At 40.9% G+C, this 23,147-nt stretch overlaps 1 long non-coding RNA gene across 4 annotated transcripts in view; it reads left to right on the top strand.

Annotated features, from left to right (window-relative positions):
- The window catches only part of LOC137448957 (uncharacterized), a 149,947-nt gene that overhangs the window by 69,632 nt on the left and 57,168 nt on the right, over positions 1-23,147 (top strand). Inside the window, exon 2 of one of the 4 annotated variants that reach the window (XR_010989270.1) lies at positions 19,851-19,937. The exons of the other annotated variants lie outside the window; for them this stretch is intronic. This is a non-coding gene — a long non-coding RNA (uncharacterized lncRNA). The remainder of the gene's footprint in view (positions 1-19,850; positions 19,938-23,147) is intronic. 4 annotated transcript variants of the gene reach the window in all.

Here is a 23,147-nt window from a genome sequence, read left to right as displayed (position 1 = left end):
TGGCAGCTAGGGGACATGACAGAGGTGATTTTCAACTTTGTGCCTGCAGAACTTTCTAACCAAGATTGCATAAGGGCAGTGGCAGGGGGCCCTGCACACTGGGGGAGTGCCACCACTGTTTGCACCTCCACTCCAGCTGACTTAGGATTCACTTACCCTTTACCATGCAGGAGGATGTCAAAGGAATCATCCTCAGCAGAGGAAAAAAAAACAGTTTTAGCTTATCACCACACTAAAATGGAAATGGTGTGATACACACAGTAATTAGTCACCTGTAGTGTGAATTTGTTATAAAAGTCTAAGGTTTTAGGATAGATTAGAATAGACTATTTCAGTTGGAAGGGGCTTGCAATGATCCTCTGGTCCAAGTGCCTGACTTAAAGCATGTTGTTAAAGTCACTGTCCAAACATTTCTTCAATTTTGACAAATAACTTGCCCAATAAGCAACCTGATAAATAAAATACAATTGAGCATGACTGACCAAATTGTAGATGTTTCTGCACTGGGATCTGCATACTGGTGTTCTCTCTTGATGTTCTTTGGCCAGGACCTTCCCTTTGTTCTATTCTGTGCTCTCCCGCTGTTATCATTCAGATTTATTTTATTTTTTTAGGCTTGTAATTGCTGTGGAACTTCTGTCCAACTGCAGACTCTGTCATATCCTTGACAGCTTTGGCTTTTCTTTCTCATCTCTTGTGTTTTTGTCACTTTTTTTTTGCTTCCTTCTGCTCCCTTGGGGACTATCCAGCTGCCTCGGTCTTGTTTCTATCAATAGTGAATGAGAATAAATGTGAGTCCTGCATTCTTCATGTCAGAGTCACCCTTTCTCCCTTGTTTCATGGCTGGCAGTTATCTGGCTGTCTTAGTTTGGGACTCACAGTACAACAATATCATCCTGCACCCACAGCCCACAGTACTGAGTTCCTATATGCACATGGACACATAAATGCAGACATTTAGGGGCATCATGGTTTGACACTAACTGGCAACTAAGTACCATGCAACCACTTCCCAGTAGGATGGGGAGGAGAACTGGGGAAAAAAAAAGGCTCATGGATTGAGATAAGAACAGTTTAGTAATAGAAATAAAATATAAGAAGAACAATAAAAATAATGAAAAGGAAGGTAACAAAAAGACAAGGAGAAGAAATCCAAGAAAGACAAGTCATGCACAGTGCAGTTGCTCACTGTTTGCTGACCAATGCCTGAGCCAGCTCCTCCCAGTTATATACTGAGGATGACATCCTATGGCATGGAATATTCATTTGGTTAGTTTGGATCAGCTGTCCTGACTGTGCTCCCTTCCAGCTCCTTTTGTACCTCCACTCTTGCAGAGCATGGGAAATGGAAAATCCTTGACTTGGGATAAGTACCACTTTGCCATGTAGTGTGTTGTCAATGTTATTTTCATACTAATTCCAAACTACAGCACTGTAGGAAGAAAGAAAACTCTGCCCCAGCTGAAACCAGGACAGGAGATACCAAAAATAATTAGTTTATTATATATTGAGTAGAAAAAAGTTGTGTTAGTTATGGGGATGAGGAATTGCAGGAATGTAAGTGTCTTCAATGGTTGCTTGTCAGCTCAGTGTCTCTTCCAGGTATACTGGCCAGGATTTAGTGTTTGTCCTCCTCCTTCAGGTGGAGCACTTGGCATGTCCATCTACCATTAAGAACCAAATAGCAGTTCTGTCCCCATTTGAAGGTTACTAAATTACACTGAAGATTTTTCCTGTTTAATTAGGCTCCAGACAAAGTACCAAGCCAGCATTAGAAGTCTGCTGTCAGCTGATTACCTGACATCTGCTACTGCATGAGTTTTTACCTGTATCAGATATTACCTTACTTATGGGTTTAACCCATAGTTGGGGAAAGTTTGGTATTAGATATTGTTGGAGCAAAACCCCTTGGTTTTGAGGTCATGACCAACATCTCTTCAGAGCATTTTGATTCCTTATTGAGGCCAATGTGGTGCTTCATGCTATACTGTCCTCCCTACTACTGCCACGGTCTTCCAGGGGATCATCTCACATGCAGCTCTGGTTGCACATTTGTTCTCTCAGGAGGATTTATAGTTTTCTATGTTTTCTTTCCATCTATTTTTTTTTTTTTTAATTGACTCCTTGTGCTACACTTTATGAATTATTAGGAATAAAACCACTGCTTTTCTTTTTCATTCCTCCTCTCCATTTCATCTTACGCCTTCTACCGCTCTTACTGTGAAGTTTCTTGATTTGTGTAAGGTTCAGGTTGGATATTAGGAAGAAGTTCTATACAGAAAGAGTGATTGCCCATTGGAATGGGCTGCCCAGGGAGGTGGTGGAGTCGCCGTCATTGGAGGTGTTCAGGAGGAGACTTGATGGGGTGCTTGGTGCCATGGGTTAGCTGTTTGGGTGGGTTGGATTGGTTGAGGGTTGGACGCAATGATCTTGAAGGTCTCTTCCATCCTGGTTTGGTTTATTCTAAATAAAGGTTTATTCTAAAATTCTAAGAGTTAGGCTGAGGACTAATGTGCACTCTGTGTAACTTATGTGTACATACTGTGAGCTATGTTTTCATTCAGCAAGTAACAGTCCCTTTCCTTTTTGTTTCTTTCAAAAAGATTGAGAAGCAGTGATTAAATTAAAGGAGGGAAACCATATATGACAATGCTGGAGGCTGATCTTGTACCCTGAAAGGAAGGTTTCTACTAGAAATTATGATATTGAGGGGAAAACTGGCTGGAGAGGTAGGGCAGCGCAGGGATGTGGAATATGTTAATAAGAGGAAGAATGAAGTACTGGAATTCTTTAAAAGGTTTTTCTGGTGGTGCAGGGTTGGGCAAGTTATGGACAAAACAAATGGCTTTCAGCTTAGACTCCTCAAAAAAAAAAAAAAAGAGAGGTGAAACCAATTATATGTGAAAAGGTAATAACAGTATGAAAGAAAATGTGAGAACATGTTGCTGCTGTGTCTTTTATGCTGGAGAAGCAGAATTTTTCTGTTTAATGATAGACCTTGTCACTTCAAACAAAAGGGTGTAGCTGATTTAAACTCTGAAGATGTTTTCTTGCTTGTTTAGTCACAGCTATTCCATATTACCATTTAAAAAACTAGATAGTTCTTTTGAAAAAAGCTTTACAGGAGTTGTTTTCAAAGCACTGAAGATATCATCTCTCCGCTGGAGTTGATATCCAAGCTCCCTGAGGATTAGGAATACGTTCCCACATCCCCCCAAGAAATAAATCAGATCTTCTTTAAAAAGCCATTAATACACTCTTTCATTGCTTATTGTATTCCAGTTGATGCAGTCACAATATAATGCTCTAAAATCAATCAGTCAAATTGTGTAAGAGCTTGAGTATTATTTATTAATTTGGTTTTACACTTTAATTATTTTTTATAGGCTGGGAAAAGCACTTCAAATGAGTAGGTATTACTTAGGATGGAATAACATTTTTGCCTATCATTAAATGCCCTTTAACAATGTTCAAGAGGAGATTGGACGTGGCACTTGGTGCCATGGTCTAGTCATGGGGTCTGTGTTGATAGGTTGGACTTGATGATCCTCGAGGTCCTTTCCAACCTAAGTTATACTGTGATACTAAGAGCATAAAGCTTTAACTTGAAATATTTCATTTCAAAGTTATTTTTACATGATATTGCGCATGCCAAAAGTCAAGCGTTTTGTCCAGTTCAAGTAACTCTGTGTTTCTAAGGGAGAGACTTGCACCTGGATGTTGTTAAATATTAAAGAATAAAGGTATGAAATAGCTGCACCAGGGGAAGTTTAGGCTCGTGGGAGGAGGAAGTTCTTCACTGAGAGAGTTGTTAGCCATTGGAATGGGCTGCCCAGGGAGGTGGTGGAGTCATCATCCCTAGAGGTGTTCAAGAGGAGACTGGATGAGGCACTTGGTGCCATGGTTTAGTCATGAGGTCTGTGGTGACAGGTTGGCCTTGATGATCTTTGAGGTCTCTTCCAGCCATGGTGATTCTGTGACTGAACTGGCCTCGGAGGAGTTGTGCAACCTTTTAACATGCTCAGTTTCGCACTGAATAATATTGCTTTGGTTTCTGTGAAGCCTCATTGAGAGAAGCAGCATGCGAGAGTGCCATTAATCAACATCAAGATGTTAATACTTGATGGATTGAGTGGTAGCGGCTTTAAACGTAAAATGATGGCTCATTTTCAAGATGCCACTAATTGTAAATCACATTCTGAGATGTTCTGGTGGCACTGTAACCGTGGATGAAGCATCATTATTGTTTTCAATTTGCCACTTTCATTTGGATAGGAAAATATCTCTTAAAGCTTTGATTTCTTTAATTTATTTTTATTACCCGAAGTTTATTATCACGTTCCTCATTTTGACTCGAGCATCCTGCGAGGGAATTTCCATTTTGATGGTTATTTGGTAAAAGAGATTAAATCAACCTTAAGAGTGTATTTTACTTAATTTCAATCATGGTTTATTGCTCCAGATATATTTATAAAGATATGCATGGATATCTTTATGCATGGGTATGAAAGGATTCATTAGGAATTATTTTACCAAGGAAATGACTTAGTGAACCTTTCCTTCAGTACATATTTGCTTTAAAATATCACCAAATGGGGGCTGGAGGTCCCAAATAGGAGATAACTCAATTAAGCAGGAACTTTTCTGAAGAATAATTCAAATATTGCAAGTGCTATTTTCAAAATTCCATGCAAAATGAGAGCAGTTTTCAATGTGACTTAGATGCCACAACAAGCTGTGAATTCTCTTAAGCAACAAAAATTTCACTTTTCAGGTTAGACATCAGTGACTAATGCTGTGATGACAATCCCCATTTTGAACCATCCAAAAAAGTTCACTTTTCACTTAAATAGGCTGAACCTTCGTTATAGTGAAAGGTATCTGAATATATCTGAGCCACACCTTGTTGACTTTAAGCAATCTTTTTACTTGCCATGAAGAATCCCCTGCGTATAGGCTGATATTTAGCATCCAGTTGATAACTCATGTTGCTTACAGTCAAATTGGGGAATATAAAACATGAAAGAAATTTTCAGTCTGGAACTTAGGTTTTCCTTATATTTTTATTTTCTTTTTTTTTTTACTGAAGACTGAGAATTAGAATAGAATAGAATAGAATAGACCAGACCAGACCAGACCAGACCAGGTTGGAAAAGACCTTTGAGATCATCAAGTCCAAACTGTCACCCAACACCATCTAATCAAGTAAACCATGGCAACAAGCACCCCATCCAGTCTCTTCCTAAACACCACCAGTGATGGTGACTTCACCACCTTCCTGGGCAGCCCATTCCAATGGGCAATCACTCTTTCTATGAAGAACTTCTTCCTAACATCCAACCTAAACCTCCCCTGGTGCAGCTTGAGACTGTGTCCTCTTGTTCTGGTGCTGGTTGCCTGGGAGAAGAGACCAACCCCCACCTGGCTACAACCTCCCTTCAGGTAGTTGTAGACAGCAATAAGGTCTGCCCTGAGCCTCCTTTTCTCCAGGCTAAGCAGCCCCGGCTCCCTCAGCCTCTCCTCATAGGGCTTGTGCTCCAGACCTCTCACCAGCTTTGTTGCCTCAAATGCACAGCAGAAACTTTAATAGCAGACAGTATTTAGGAACGTGATCACTTTTTGGTACTTTATTACTTCCTTAGGTTCTGCTGACAAATGCTGACAATATTTAAGAAGATGTGTTTGAACACATCATTATGATCCCAGTTAACTGTTGGCATAAACTTTGGGTTGAAAATGTGTTAAAGATTAGTCAGCACTTGATACATACACACAGATAGTTATATTTTTAAGCATCACACCCCCTAAAGCACACATGAGTAATGCCCTGTGTAAAGACCCATCTAAATTAATTAACATTTCTTTCAGATAGTTTCCAAGGGACTTGCTGCTTGCAACTATTATGTGGAACACTGAAAGAATCTAATCAGTGTAAAGAGAGGTATCAACATGGCAGCCTCATCAATCAACCTTACTGGATACCAGGTGTTATGACATAGGTGCTTTCTAGCAGATGAAGGTATTTCTTCAGGAATGACATAACCTTAATCATGCAGACTCAGCATCAAGTTCTCTAATATGGAGTTGGAGAACTTCATGTTTTGTTGGTTCAGGTTGGATGTTAGGAAGTTCTAAACAGAAAGAGTGAATGCCCATTGGAATGGGCTGCCCAAGGAGGTGGTGGAGTCGCCGTCATTGGAGGTGTTCAGGAGGAGACTTGATGGGGTGCTTGGTGCCATGGGTTAGTTGTTTGGGTGGGTTGGATTGGTTGATGGGTTGGACGCGATGATCTTGAAGGTCTCTTCCAACCTGGTTTGGTTTATTCTAAATAAAGGTTTATTCTAAAATTTTATTGGTAGCACAGTTATGAATATAAACCAAACCAAACAGTGAAAAATACTGTACCTTCATATGCCTAAAAGAGCAATGACTAGAGTTTCAAGCAGTGGGGGATAAAAAAGTACATAAAAAGGAATTTTGCATGCCTGACACAAAACGTGCTGGAGGCTTTTGTTCTAAATCTGAGCGCAGAGATGTCATAATGGAAGTGCCAGCTCGTCCAGAATTACACAGCCCTTAAACTACGTCTCTGCACAGTATTTTATTGTGTAGACTCATTAACAATTTGCTTTACATGACGTTTTCCTCGTGGTACTTTTTAAAAAGTCATCTGTGTGATGTTTTTATACATTGGTTTATTTTAACACCAGCTGCTCGGAACGTGAAGGGGCCATCAAGCTATCTATTCTGCTGTCTCAGGCAGCAATATCACCCTGTCCTTTTCATAAGCAGATCAAAGATCCTCTGAATGTTTTTCAGTCCTATCTAGGAACTTCACTGCTGCAGAAGTTAAAGATGTTAGGAAGAAGTTCTATACAGAAAGAGTGATTGCGCTATGGAATGGGTTGCCCGGGGAGGTGGTGGAGTCGCCGTCATTGAAGGTGTTCAGGAGGAGACTTGATGGGGTGCTTGGTGCCATGGGTTAGCTGTTTGGGTGGGTTGGATTGGTTGATGGGTTGGACACGATGATCTTGAAGGTCTCTTCCAACCTGGTTTGGTTTATTCTAATTCTAGTTTGTTGTTTATTCTCTTACGGTCAGCTGTCCCCACCTTTTTTTCCCCTCCCCCTCTCTCTCTCTCCAAGGTGATTTTTCTGATTTCCAAAGTATTCCTTCCTCTTGATGCTTCAGTCTCCTAAATTATTCATGAAGAACAAACATATGACTTTGTTTGGCAAGGTAAACATGAGTTTAGAAAAAAAAAATAAAGAATATTATCTTCTTAAGGTTTATCAGCACTGCTATTTTAGGCCTGCTCTTTATCAACCTCTATAGATATCCCTACACTGAAGTTTTAAAAGTGGGTGGCAGGCCTGTGCAACTCAGGGACTATCCTGCAAACAGCCTTTTGTTGTGCAGGTAAGCCTGTGATAACATACATTTTTGGCAACAGAATTTAAGGCCATTGTTCGGTGTGATTTGAACTTTGCAACATACAGATTGGTGTAGCTGTCCCACATGTTTTTATCTTGCAGTTACTGATTCTCCATCCTTTGGCTGAGAGATAACTGACTGTAAAGGTGTTTCCACATCCTTTCAGCGTGGAGCTTGATCTGCAGCTTGTAATTATTACAGTTAATGACAGGGTTTGGCATGCTGTGTTTTGTGTAGTTAACCTCTACGTTCAAGTAGGTGATGTTCTGTCATGAAGAAATTATGATCTGCTTGAGCACTCTAAGTCATATCACTGAGATAATACCTTTGTAGTAATACATTGTATTGATACATTGCAATGATGCAGTTTATGAACAAGTTTGTTATGAAGTGAGGCCAAACTTAACCATAGGCAGATAAACATTACAAAACATCATCACCTCATGTTATTTTGTCCTCTGCTGGGAGAAGAAACAAGCAGCAAGAGAGTAACAGTGCTGTCTGGGGAGGTTTTCTGCACTATACCCCTTGATCAGAAGCATATTTTATGTTTTCTGTACTATACCCTTTGATCAGAAACATATTTCATGCCTGACTCACAAAGGTGCTTCCGCTCCAATGCAGAACAGGTTGCTGAGGGATGTGCTTGACGCTCCATCCCTGGAGACATGCAAGATCAGACTCAGTGTGGCCCTGGGCAGCCTGATCTAGTAGGAGGTGTCCCTGTTGACTGCAAGGGGGTTGGACAAGATGACCTTTGAGGGTCCCTTCCAACCCAATGCAAACTGTGACTGTGAAAAAAGTTTTCCTTTTTCCACACAGAGCTGTGTCTTTATGTGCTCACACTCCTGGCCATTTATGTCCTCTGTGGCCACCTGCAATTAATTGCATGCCAGATATATGTTAATGGCAACTATTGGAGCACTTTCAGGGTTGTACTTCTTGTTTTAATTAGTCAGTTACTGTCATTTGTCACACTTGTAACAAATCACCTGAAATACATTGCTTGTGGTTATGGTTGAGATATAAATTCTTTGTTAAGAGATTAGTGAGTCATCTATCCCATGGCCCTCAATGCCATCTATTACACAATTATAACAGAGCATTCTCCACTAGTGAACCACAAGTCATCCTCTTTCTCAGCTTTTGCAGGATAGCCAACCTGTGTCCAGAGCAGCTGGATGATGTGATAGTAGTCAAATGATGCAGTATGATGCAGTAATATAATATTTTCCTTTAAAAGCATCAAGCAATTGCATATTATTTATAGCTAAGCTTACAAATTAAACTATGTAAGGCAAAGAATTGTGGCTTTGCTTAATATGAAGTTATCCAACTCCATATTAGAGAACTTGATACTGAGTCTGCAAGATTCAGATTGGATTTGAATGTTGCTAATGGAAACTTCATGGTTCATCTCATTGCATTGAATCTTGCAAGACCTGGTGTGTTTTGCTTTTCTGGTACTAGCCCAGTGTGGCTGTGATAATATATTTGTCTATGCTTTTGTTCTTGATTATTTTTAAGCTATAACTTACGTTGTTCATCTAAAGGAATTTCCTCAGCTATACTGCCTGATATGTTAAAACCCTGCTGTAAGATTTAGGGTTAAATAAAAGCTCTAGGCTGGAAAATAAATGCCAACATGTGATATATATGAGTAGAAAAACCTTCATATCTTTATTTTCACTGTTTGGCCATAAAATTTCTCTTTGCAGCCTGGGCAACATCAAAACCACAAAAGGCCTAGTAGGAATCTTTCAGACTCCAAGGTTTTGCTGTAAAAAGATGCTCTTTAAAAATTAGTATTTCAGTGTTTGCAGCATTCTAGGGTTCTATTTTTCCCCCTCTAATTTGTAAAGCTTCTATTTGACATACTTCAAATGATACTTATGTAAAACATAGGTGTTTGTGAAGAGTTGGAACGTGCATGAATTAAATGTATTAAAACAGCCAATGCCTCCTTTTCTATTTGTAAGCTAAATGTCTTCAGTCCATAATATAGGTACAGTATTTTGGAGGGCTGGCATCATCAGTGAGCTCAGCTTTTTCTTGGTCATTACTTTTGCTTTTCTAACAACTACTTCTTTTGCATTAAAATTGCAATTATTGCCTGCAAGATGCAGTGAAATCATTAGAACTGCTGTCTTGTGCTGTGCACCTTTTTTGAAACAATGAAGCCCTCCTTCCCCAAGAACAAATGGGGCTACCAAGGCTGAAGTCCTGGCAAAATGTGTAACTCTTTTACTTCAAAGTGGACACTGAAATAATTGTGTTCTTAGTATGACTTTGAGCATAACTAGTAAAGGGAACTTCCATGAGGTTTTCAGTGTTTTGGGGATTTTATTGCATTTCTTAACCCTCTGCTGCAACTGGAGTTTCCAGAAGCTTCAGAATAAAGGTTGGGCTCTTTATGGTAACTTTGGGCTTTGTATGCTTCTATTAGAATCTGTGTTACTTATTCTTATTACTCCCCATTTAAAAATACCAAGCATAAATTGGGACTTTAGACTTTGATTAATGCTTACAAATCTACTTAGCCTTTAGACTAATAGCACCATGGTCAAAGTGGAGTAGAAAAATCCAACATTAAATAAAAATAACTCAAAAGGTTAGAATACCTGTCTCTTGTACATCTTCCTAACAGAAGAAAGGCAGTGTGAACAGAAGTATTCATAGAGTCATTAAATCAGTAAGGTTGGGAAAGACCTCAAAGATCATCAAGTCCAACCTGTCACCCAAGACATCTGACTACTAAACCATGGCACTAAGTGCCACATCTAATCCCTTCTTGCACATCCACAAGGGATAGTGACTCTGCAACCTCCCTGGGCAGCACATTCCAATGGCTAACAACTCTCTCTGTGAAGAGCATTCTCCTCACCTTGAGCCTAAACTTCCCCTGACACAGCTCGAGACTGCGTCCTCTTGTTCTGGTGCTGGTTGCCTGGGAGAAGAGACCAAACCCCTTCTGGCTACAACCACTCTTCAGGTAGTTGTAGACAGCAGTAAGGTCTTCCCTGAGCCTCCTCTTCTGCAGGCTAAACAACCCCAGCTCCCTCAGCCTCTCCTCATAGGGCTTGTGCTTGAGGCCTCTCACAAGCCTCATTCTTCATATCCTCACTCCAGGTCAAAGAAATATAAAGGATTAGATAGGAAATCTTGTTGAAAAATTAGTAACTGAAATACTAAACAAGAAAGTCTCACTGGGTTTAATATTTACACATGCTTTCAGTATATTTATGCCTATAAGAAATGCTGATAGGTTATTAGTAGCTTAAGAAAATGTATGTGGCATAACATATGTTATGTGTGTGGGGATCTGGGAACTGAGATTCTACCATTTTCATGAAGCCACGCATCGATGCTGGGTCTCCACAAGACGTGAAAACCATCCCAGTTTAAAGAGGCAAGTCAGGTGCAAAACCCCACCAAAACAAAACACAAAATCCTATGAGTTTTTCTTCTTCTTTTTATTTCCCCCTCCCCTCTCAGTTTTGCCACTTATGAAACAGTAGAAATTCTGCAATTACATAAAAAATTTGAGGAAGACGTGATGTACTGATTAGCAGAACTTCAGGCCTGAGAAGAAGATGTAACAGTTCAATCTCTTTGTAGATGCAGCACCTCCTTCACCTAAAATATATAACTAAACTAAACTAAACTAAAACCAGAGCTCACCAGGTATGTTGCTGAACTTCTGGAGACTTGCTGGTCCAAGACAGTCAGCTAAACCTTATACTGGTTTGTGTAAAGTAATTTTCACCAGTTTTTAGTCTTCTGGTGTATGATTCTCCATGTAGGAGAGAGTTTAAAAGCAGTTCACTTGGTAAATATTCTGCCCTACTACAGTCTGTTCTGAGAAAACAACCTAATAAATATGCAAGGAAATAGGAATCAATAAGGAGAACTGATAGGAGAGTAGGAGCAGATGAAATGCAGTCTGTCAGTGCTTGGATTTTGGTCAAAATGCTGGTTGAGAGAGATCTATCCATTGGAAGAACCTGCAGCTCATCCATTCTTCTTTTTCTTATTTTTATCAAAAACTTTATCACATGGTAACCCCCTAACAGGGAGAAGATTATTGATCTTTCATTAACAGGCCGGATTTGCTGAGGTTCATATATCAAAAATGTCTATGTTCTGTCAGTTCCACACAGATATTACATACAAGAAGTAACAAAATCATATTCTTTGTGGTCAGTTTGGTGGGATGTCACACTGCTGCGCATTTATAAGTATTTAATATGTTTAGGTGTCACTGATCTAGGTGTACAAATGGACTTGCTGAAATGGTGCTTTGTCCACTCTGAAATATGACCTTAAAAATTGAACAGAATGAAGAGACTGTTGGCTGTTGACTCACTGCTGTCTCCTAATATGTGCAATTAAGGGAGCACTGCAAAAGAATAAACATTTATTTAGAATAAACCAAACCAGGTTGGAAGAGACCTTCAAGATCATCACGTCCAACCCATCAACCAATCCAACCCACCTAAACAACTAAACCATGGCACCAAACACCCCATCAAGTCTCCTCCTGAACACCTCCAATGACGGCGACTCCACCACCTCCTTGGGCAGCCCATTCCAATGGGCAATCACTCTCTCTGTATCGAGCTTCCTCCTAACATCCAACCTGAACCTCCCCTGGCGCAGCCTGAGACCTTGAGTACTGTGTCCAGTTCTGGGCCCCTCAGTTTAAGAAGGACATCGAAACACTTGAACGTGTCCAGAGAAGGGCAACAAGGCTGGGGAGAGGCCTTGAACACAAGCCCTATGAGGAGAGGCTGAGGGAGCTGGGATTGTTTAGCCTGGAGAAGAGGAGGCTCAGGGGTGACCTCATTGCCCTCTACAACTACCTGAGGGGTGGTTGGGGCTGGGAAGACCAGCACCAGAACAAGGGGATGCAGTCTCAAGCTGCGCCAGGGGAGGTTTAGGCTCGAGGTGAGGAGGAAGTTCTTCACCGAGCGAGTCATTCATCATTGGAATGTGCTGCCCAGAGAGGTGGTGGAGTCACCATCCCTGGAGGTGTTCAAGAGGAGATTGGACATGGCACTTGGTGCCATGTTCTAGTCATGGAGTCTGTGTTGATAGGTTGGACTTGATGATCCTCGAGGTCCTTTCCAACCTAAGTTATACTGTGATACTGTGATACTGTGTGTCCTCTTGTTCTGGTACTGGCTGCCTGGGAGAAGAGACCATCATCTGCCTGTCTACAACCTCCCTTCAGGTAGTTGTAGAGAGTTATAAGGTCACCCCTGAGTCTCCTCTTCACCAGGCTGAGCAATCCCAGCTCCCTCAGTCTTTCCTCATAGGGCCTGTGTTCCAAGCCCCTCACCAACTTCGTTGCCCTTCTCTGGACTCGTTCCAGCAAAAAGGACACAGCCTTTCCTGAGTTCATATACAGCTGTGAGCAGGTCACTGTGCAGGGGCCTTTTAAAGAGGGATTCTGTCACCAAAACCAACAACAACAAAAAAGGAGATGTAATTCAAAAGGATTAATTGATGCTGTTAACTTGAAAATGAAGATTGTGTCTGATTGCAGAGATGAGAGAAAAGTGAGCACAATGTAAACAGTGCCAAGGAAATCTCAAACTGCAAGGTGTTTTTAGAGGGCTTCATAGTTTGGAATACATATATTTTTTTTTCAAAAGGATAAAATTAATTTCTATTGAGAAATGCTTGTAGGTGGAACACAGCTGTGTGAAGAAGATGTGTAGATTTGGCAACAAAACAAAATAAAAATTTCATCCTCCAAAAGAATCTTGCCTTTAGGAAGGGCAGATTTTATAAGATCAGGAGGTATTTGTGTGCATATGTAACTAGAATTTCACCTACAGGTCTCACAGGTTTCAGGACTGTGCAATTCAGTCTGAAGAACTTCTTTCTGTTCCAGAACTTACTTGAACTGTAAACTGGCCTGCATCAGAAATAGTGTGGCCAGCAAGAGCAAGTCATTGTGCCCCTGTACTCAGCACTGTTTAGGCCACACCTTGAGTACTGTGCCCAGTTCTGGGCCCCTCAATTTAAGAAGGACATTGAGACACTTGAACGTGTCCAGAGAAGGGCAACAAGGCTGGGGAGAGGCCTTGAGCACAGCCCTATGAGAAGAGGCTGAGGGAGTTGGGGTTGTTTAGCCTGGAGAAGAGGAGGCTCAGGGGAGACCTTCTCTTGGTCTCTACAACTCCCTGAAGGGAGGTTGTAGCCAGGTGGGGGGTGGTCTTCAGCACCAGAACAAGAGGACACAGTCTCAAGCTGCACCAGGGTAGGTTTAGGTTCAAGGTGAGGAGAAAGTTCTTCACAGACAGAGTTGTTAGCTGTTGGAATGTGCTGCCCAGGGAGGTGGTAGAGTCACCATCCCTGGAGGTGTTCAAGAGGGGATTGGACATGGCACTTGGTGCCATGGTTTAGTAGTCCTGAGGTCTTGGGTGACAGGTTGGACTTGATGATCTTTGAGGTCTTTTCCAACCTTATTGAGTCTATGATTTGTGGAAAGGGTCTGCTTATACCAATTAGAGATGTGAGCAAGCAACTTTCTACCCCTACATTAAAATATGTACATTACAAATATGTTGTGGATTCTGTGTATGTGGCCCTCAGCCAGTGAGAGGAAAAGAGAACCAAAATTCACTTATTTCTGAAAAAAAAAAAGATCCTTCTTCCTTGACATCTCTTTATTCAAACATGAACATTTTGCAGTGGCACAGATACTTGTTAGCACTTGGAAATATCAAACACTTGTTTTCTTAAGCTGATTAGCTCTGATATTTCATAGAAGCAAAGTAAAAATGTAGCTTTTAAGACAACATGTGCCTCCAAAAATAGCCTGATATGCTTATCCCTTTTTCTTGTGATGCTTTCTCTGGAAATAAAAATCTTCCTGGAAACACACAGTAAACTTAAAATCAATGTATGGCATTGGTCAAAGCACCTTACTGGTTTGGAAGTAGAAACGCAGTTTGCTATGCCAACAGATGTTATTTGGTCTAGTGATCTATATCGTCAGTTTTCTGTATGATGTTGGGGGTATTTTTGGTGCAGCCACTCTCTATTTACTGGTGCTCTTTTTTCTTAGCATATTGTATTTGGTTTGGCTGAGCTGGACTTAATTCACCCCAGAGCATCCTTCATCGTGCTGTGCTTTGCAGTGTTGTAGCTGGGTGTTGATAACCCACCAGTGTTTTGGCCACTGCTGAGCCAAACACCAAAGCTGTGTTTCTCCAACATTTCCCCCCCCCAATAACAGTGGCCTGAGGGTTGAGCAAGATCTTGGGAGGGAACACAGCTGGGTCAGTTGACACAAACTGACTAAAGGGGTGCTCCATACTATATGATGTCAGCTCAAATATAAAAGCTAAGTGAAAGAAGGAAATGTGGGAACATTCATTGATGGCATCTGTCCTTTGGAGCAACCACTGTGTGTATGGAAGCCCTGCTTGCTGGGAGTGATCCAGCATTGTCTGCTGGTGGACATCTTTGTTTGCTCTTGATTCCATGTGCGGCCTTGGCCTTTGCTTTTCATCCCATTAAACTGCTTGTCTTGACTCATGGGCCTTTTGACATATTTTCACTCTCCCCTGTCCATCTAAGAAGGGGAGTGATAGAGTGCCTTTGGTAGGCATCTTGCCCCCCGGCAGGGGCAAACCACCACAAATATATTTTTCAGAAGATGGTTGTCTTGAAATCTCTGCAGCTATGTATAAGATAAAGAACTTGTTGGCTGAGGCACACATCAGAAGACATCAAGAAATGTTACAAAATCTCTGTCATTGTTTCTTAACAGTGTCTGTTGTAGTTGTGCTTCTGTCTTGATCATGGCAACACTTCCTTATGGATGGTGCTCTGCAACAGCTTCTGGCTAATCGATGAAGGGAAGGCAATGGATGATGGTTTCCAAGTTGTGTAACTGTGGGATGAGCAAGTTTATGGAGTACTGGGTGAAGAACTTCACTGAATTCATGCATGTCTTACTGAAATCACCTGCAGCTGAAAACACAGCTGGGAAAGGCTTAGCAAGCTGCAGCATTTTGGTATTGAAGAGGTGAATGCAGGAATGAATAATTTTCAGGTCTCTAGAAAGGAATCCAAACCTCAGAGCTATGTGTCTACATTTCCTGTGTAGGGAATCAGAGCGGCAATTCAAATCCCAGAAAGGGACACGATCGAGTTAATTGGAGATGCCTGGTCTGAATTCCTTACACCTGTAGGTCAAGAAAAAGCTAAACATCCCCTCAGGTTTTTAATCACTACATTGGATCCTTAGAAAGCCTTCTTTTGAAGCAGTTTCATTTTCTACTGATTAACATTCATTATTAAATTAGTCAGAAACAGCATGTCACCTGTCTCACAGAGGAGAAACTCCCCCAGAAGAAGGTGATTTAGTGTTCTTGGGCCTCTGCGGAGTTTTGCCTCTCTCTACACAGGACTCATGGCAGATGGAGCTGGGAACTTGCTACCTCCACGGCAAATGTGAGTGATACTGGTGAAAAGATAATTTTTTTGGTAATTATTGTGTTTAAAATCAGTTAAAGAAAAGAAAAAAGAGAGAGAGAATCATCTTAGTTTTTCAGTTCTAGCTGTAAAAGCATGACCACGCTTATGCTATCCTGGTCACTGGTGAGAAGTATCTGTGAATAGACAGTGAGAGCATTAAAAGGGGTTTTACTTGAGTTTTCCTATTAAATCTTCTGATGCCCAGTTCTCTTCATGAATCACTTTTCCAGGATCCAGATTTTCCCTGTATAGAAAGCATATATGCTGAATCAATGTGAAAATAATTGGTTCTACTCTGTGTATTTCTATTTGAGAGACCCATTTCTCTGTGTAAGACTAGAATAGCTTTTAATGATTATTCAGCTAATTTCACTATGTGCTGTCTGCCTCAGGACTTCATCTCATGTGTGTTTTGCTAGTAAGCTTCACTGAAAGATGCCTTTCTTTCTTCCTCTATCTGTTTTTATTCACATCCAGACATTGTAAAAAAATTATTTGCCTTCGTACTTGCATGGCTCTCTTAGAGGAGGGGATGCTCCCTGAGCGCACAGATAGCAGTCACTTCTCTTTGTCTATCTCATGTGCTATATATTTCTCAGCTGACATTTCAATTACCTTTTTTTTTATCCCACAGTAAGATTTTCTGTGGTTTTGTGTTACTTTCCCAAACAGAACATCTCAGTTCACTGGAACAAATATATTGTGTGGCCTCGTGTGTGCCTCTTTTTATTTCATTTAGCTCAGTTTTGCTTTTATCTCCCTTGGCATTCTCTAGTAACACCCTAAATTACCTGCCTGCTAAATCCCAGTTCGGAGCCCTCTGTTCTCCATTCTCTTGATACATTTCTTGCTTTTTTCCCTTGTGTACTAGCTGCTTTTCTTTCTGTTTTTGCCTGTTTCCTTGCCGAACACCTTATTCATTCTTGCTAATTTAAAGTCCTTTTGTCCAGCCCCATTAGCCTTCCCTCACAGCAAATTGGTGGCCATGCTCCTCAAAAAGGATTTATCAGCTCTTTGAAGCCTGTGCTTTGCGTTTCTAAGCCCCCTACCTTTAAGGCACTGATTTCTCCCCACAGTTCTGGGAGTTGTGATTTTATTCAGCCTAGGCTGTGGCAATGAATCTTGTATGACATTAAGCAGGTTAGACTGTATCTAATTACACTGTACTTTGGGAATTACAAACCACAAATTCCTCTTGTGGACTTCTAGCCCTGGGATTTAATGAACAGCAGTATTTTGTGCTTGCTTCATGTCTGTACGGTGGCATCATGCATGTACCAGCTTATGGGTGAGTGTCAGCAATCTACCCTTGCTTCATTTCTTCTGGCTTCCTAATGTTGTTGTTCTGCACTCACTTCCCACCTCTGCTGTGTCATAAAACGATTTAACTCAAGATCACAAAACACTCTATGCAGAAGGGGTGAGCTGAGGTTGCACAGGAAACCTTGCTCCCCCCCACCCCTTTTCCAACTTGTTAAAACTTTTTCTTTGCAATTCTGTAAATGTTATTTTGATGTAATTTGTGCCTAATATATATAAATTATAGATAAGTCTATCTAATAAGTAGTTTGAAATAATATGTGTAGATTCTTCTATTTTATATTCTTTTCTGTAAGTCAGCAGAGTAGAGTTCATTAACTTGATATGGATCTTTTTCAGTCTGTAACCATTCACCAAAGAATGGACTTAGGAGTGTATTTATATGGTAAATGTACTGATATTGCTTACTTTATATTAAAGTTCAGCTTTTTAACACTTTTGGCTCTTTTGGAAAGGGACTTGTAATCCAATCTTCTTTCTTCTGATTTCAGCAGGATTCTTACTTCTAAACTAATATAGGCAGATAGCCCTGTAGTAAGGATTAAGAAAAAACATATATGAATTTATTTGTGCAGTACTTAGAGAAGTCTACTTGAGCAAACTATTAAAAAGTGTAAGAGTTACCATGATAATTTAAGTATCAAACACTGCTGAGCTCTGATGCCTCTTTCTTCTTTTTTCATGATGGGGGAATATTCAAATAAACTAGGTAGTGAATTCATACAAAAGTCTGTTTGATGGAGAGCTATAATGATATTGAATGCAGCTTTTTCTTTCTCTGAAAGTGATAACACAGCACGTAATATATAACTGACTAACGGAGATTTGCCGCTGAAGCAACTCAATCAAAAATGTAATTTACCTTGAAACTCTCCTGGAAACGGCTATGACTCTTCTGTCTGTCCCAATTAAATACAGTGTGATGATATTTGTGTATATGTTGCTGGTAGGGATGTTAGGGGAATTTCTAACAAAGCTTTTGCTGGAGATGCTAGTGAAAAAGGTGTAAACTTTGAGTATTCTGATTGTAAAATGGGGACCATAGAATAGAATCATAGAATCAATAAGGTTGGAAAAGACCTCTAAGATCATCAAGTCCAACCTGTCACCACAGACGTCATGACTACTAAACCATGGCACCAAGTGCCACATCCAGTCCTCTCTTGAACACCTCCAGGGATGGTGACTCCACCGCCTCCCTGGGCAGCCCATTCCAATGACTAACAACTCTCTCTGAAGAACTTTCTCCTCACCTCGAGCCTAAACTTCCCCTGGTGCAGCTTGAGACTGTGTCCCCTTGTTCTGGTGCCGGTTGACTGGGAGAAGATCAACCCCCTCCTGGCTACAACCACCCTTCAGGAGTTGTAGACAGCAATTAGGTCTCTCCTGAGCCTACTCTTCTGCAGGCTAAACAATCCCAGCTCCCTCAGCCTCTCCTCATAGGGCTTGTGCTCTAGGCCTCTCTCCAGCCTCATTGCAACTGTCCACATAGGATTTTGTACACACTTTTCAAAGGGGAAGTCTCCTCTGTTAAATATCTGTTAAAATAGCTTTAAAACAGCATAAAGCAGATTAAGGTGTGGGGGGTGTGTGTGTGTGTGTAAATGTATTTTATTTTAAAAGTTTACCAAGTCATCAGATTCTGAAATGGATTTGTGATTTCTGTTTTAGAACAATTATCTTTAGCACATTAATTCAGTATTTGTACCACCTTCAACTGTCTGGCAAGTTTTCAGACTGGTATTGGTGTGTCTCATAAAGAAGAAGGAACACCATCTACTTTCTGTAAGACCAATATATTTACCTTAACAAAACTGCCAGTTATCTGAAGTATATCAAGAATCCTTGGCATGGAGCCAAATGGTTATCAAAAGATGCTTTTTAAATGTATTTATTCTTTTTACTTTTTTGTTTGGTTGGATTTTGTGGGTTTTTTTTTTCTTCCCTAACTGATTTGTGACACCTTACCCTCTGCAGAAGAGATCCTACGATTGGCAAATGGATCACCTGGTCTGACAAAATCGCTATAAACCAGGGGAGCTCAATAAGTCTCACTGTGCATTACAGAAAACCATGAAACTACTGCAGGTTTTGTGACTGATCACATCTTAGTTATGCCCTGGAGCTCTTCTGCTGGCCTTGAAGTGACTTGCTAACCTTGTTTATGCTCACTTTCAGAGATGAGCGTTCACCAAGTGACACCAATCTGAGCAAGCTAAAGATGAGCAAAACTTCTAGCATACATTTCCAAGCACTAGCTGTCTCTCCCAACAAAGCTATCAGAAAGGCAGCTTCCTATATTGCTCCAAAAGCCCCTGTGGAGACACTGTGGACAAAATCAGATAGCCACTAGTGTGAACTTCTATAAATAATTTGCAAAGGATAAATGAGTTCATTTACCAGCAGAACAGTATCTCAGAAAGGAAGGCTGCATCTCTGATATTTCAGCCCTGATCCTTAAGGAATAGCTGAAATTAAAAAAAAAAAAAAATAATTAAGTGTATTCATAACTAACATTCACAGCTGTACTTGACATTAAAAGTCATCAAGATACTGGCTTCATGATATCTAGATTTCTTCTTTTTCTTTTTTCCTCTCCAGGTGGCACTTTTGCCTGACCTCTCTGTCCCACCAGACCTACTGAACTTATTACTGCTTCACTTGGTGACATTACCCTCTGCTCTGCTGGTAACAGCCATCATTTTCTTTCAAATTAGTGAAGTAATTAACATAATTATTCTCAGCCTTGAGTTTACTGCTCTTCTTTTAAATCTGAAGAAGGACTTGTATGCCCCAGAAGCTTCTCTGTAGTCTCTCTGCATAACTATCACACACTTTGCCTAAGAGAAAAGGAAACAAAGTCCTCACAGAGCTTCCCTTCCTCTAAAGCACAGATGGAATATAAAGGGGTTCACACAGACCTAGCTATTCTACAAATTAGTATTTCACATCTTTAAAAATTCATCACAGCTTCCCTGTATTGGGTTAAACAGTTTGTACAAAACACAAATCACTTTCTAGTTGGAAAGGTTTGATCATGAAAACACGTTCATCATTTCCAGGATGTATCGCATTGGCTTTATGACACCGCTAGTGGCTTATGGAAATTAGTTGTTTTGCTTACAGACAAAATAACCTCCATGTTAAAACTGAAATGAGCAAAAATATTCCTGCAAAGCTTTGACAGGGTAAATACACCTGTGATTTAAGAACTACAGGTGATCACACATTTCTCTCTATTATTTCCTGTCAATTAAGATGATGTACATCTTTTTAATACATGGTTCTGAGCTCTGTTTATTTTGGTGTTTGTTCCCCCCACCCACCCTTATTCCTGTGTGTATCTAGTCATTATGCTTATTACACTAAAATCTTGTATGGACAAAGGAGCAGCATAGTCATAAGTAGAAGTAGGAAAGTATTGATTTGACAATGTAACAGTGATTCATTAGTTATGATAATATACATTCATAATTCAAGTTAGCATAGAAAAGCTTCAATATTTCAGTTAAATTACTTTTTCAGGGGAGATAAAATCCTTCCCATAAACTCCTTTATTATTATTACAATTTTTCTGCCCCCTGGTGTGTTCAGCCTCCCTGGGTCCAAAGGCAGGTAACTTCAGCCTTTCTGAAAGAGAAAGGCTGAAGAGAAAGCTCAGGGTGAGCTGTCAGCATCCTGAGGCTCTCACTGAGGTGTGGTTTTGTCAGGGGGAATTTTTTCCCTTTGCTGGGAGAAGAAAGATGCTGATAGTTCTTTCCTCTGCCACTTTAGCTCTGCTTGGGCCTTATTTTTGTTTTCTTAACACAGCTTATGTGCCTGCTGTTGTCTTTGGTTCTCAACCATTCACTTGTCCTCAATCTGGTTTTACCTGAACAATGAGTGGCTGCACTCCTGCAGTGACCTGTGAATTATAGCTGTGATTTCTGTCACAACTCCTGCACCACTTCTAAGTCCTGTGCATGTGCTTTCTTCTGCAAGGCATTTTATTCTAGAAATGTAGGTAACTCAAGCCACCCTCAATAACTCTTCATTATCACTGTAAAACAAAGTAAATCTGAAACAAATGTAGACAATAGTTACATGGCTGCCAGACAATTGTTACCACAAATTTTTGTTTAAAGGCTAAAATCAGCTCAAGCAAAAACAACCCAGACCTGTCCTGAGGCCCTGATCTGTCATGCTGGTGGCCTTTAGTAATAGCAACATTATCTTCTTACAGAGATGTTTGGAAAGTTTCTCCAGCTGCAATTGCTGTCACACAGCAACATTTTCCTCCTCTGAAATATGTTATCACAGAGGTGCTACCAGTATTGCTGATGGGCTTGGCCTTTGCTAACAGTGGGTCTGTCTTGGAACCAGCTGATATTGACTGTATCAGGTACGAGGGAAGCTTCTGGCTGCATCTCACAGAAGCCACTTACGTAGCCCCCCAACTAACAAAACCATACCAGGAAAATCCAATAGACTAGCCTGAAGACAGCGGTGAGAGAGTTTAAATGGATCTTGTGGATGAGAACAGCAGCAGCTTCATAGCCACAGTTAGAATATTTTATTTTTCATCAGCCTCAGCTAAAGGGCACTGGAAATAAACCACCCTGAGATAGCAACAGAAAAATACCATTTAGTGTCTCTGGGTGTTTAGCAAAGCTGCTGGTATCAAGCTTAGGAGACATGCTGTGCTGTTATTCCTTACCCTATGTCTTTTACTATTAGTGTCTTAAAAGAGTATCTCTGGCAAAATAAACGGTAATTGCAACTGTTCAGTGCCTACCTGACAAAACTTCAATCCATTCAGTTTCAGCATATCCTATATCCATGTTTCTACAAAAGCATGTATCAGAATAAGACCAACAAAGTACCAGAACAAGCAGGAATGGCATTATGGGGTACATTTATACTTAAAGTTGTCAGGCTCCTTCCCTGCAAACCTCCTCTCCTATACCTTCCTCTCTTTTTACCTGTTTTCTTTGTATATATGTCCTTTCTCTTCTTCAGTGCTGTTGTGTCATTTCCAGATTCCTTTTCTGACAATTCATCATCAAAGAGTCAGAATCCATCTTTATTTACTTAACAGAAACCGTGGTTTTAAGTGATCCCTGGCCAGCAGGAGCAGGGAATTCATTCTGCCCCTGTACTCAGCACTGGTTAGGCCACACCTTGAGTGCTATGTCCAGTTCTGGGCCCCTCAGTTTAAGAAAGATGTTGAGCTACTCAAATGTGTCCAGAGAAGGGCAACAAAGCTGGTGAGGGGGAGCACAAGCCCTGTGAGGAGCAGCTGGGGTTGTTTAGCCTGGAGAAGATCAGGGGAGACCTTATTGCTGCCTACAACTACCTGAAGGGAGGCTGTAGCCAGGTGGGGGTTGGCCTCTTCTCCCAGGCAACCACTAACAGAACAAGAGGACACAGTCTGAAGCTGTGCCAGGGGAGGTTTAGGCTGGATGTTAGGAAGAAATTCTTCACAGAAAGAGTGATTGGCCATTGGAATGTGCTGCCGAGGGAGGTGGTGGAGTCTCCATCACTGGAAGTGTTTAAAATAGACTGGATGGGGTGCATGGTTTAGTTGATTAGATAGTGTTGGATGATAGGTAGCACTTGATGATCTCAAAGGTCTTTTCCAACCTGGTTAATTTTGTACTACATCTGAGTGGGATGAAGTGTGTATTTTGGGGAAGCAGGGACTAGCCCAGAGCTGGGTGTATGGAGGAGGTGCATCCCTGCTTGCACTCACAGGGGACAGGGCAGGACATGGCATTGTGAGCGCTGCTAGGGAGTTTCTCTTGGAAGCCCAGTGCTGGTTCTGTTGCTTTGCCTGCCTGCCACAAACCATGGGCTAAGCAGATTGTGTGGCTGAGTGGCTTGGTGTTTTGTTATGGGTGCTTCACTATTTCTTTGTTG

This window comes from Melanerpes formicivorus, unplaced genomic scaffold (genome assembly GCF_026170545.1).
Source record: "Melanerpes formicivorus ecotype bairdi unplaced genomic scaffold, bMelFor1.0.p_v2 SCAF_27, whole genome shotgun sequence".
Lineage (NCBI taxonomy): Eukaryota > Metazoa > Chordata > Aves > Piciformes > Picidae > Melanerpes > Melanerpes formicivorus.
The sequence above is the reverse complement of the archived record's forward strand: the minus strand, read 5'-3'. Positions and strand labels throughout refer to the sequence as shown.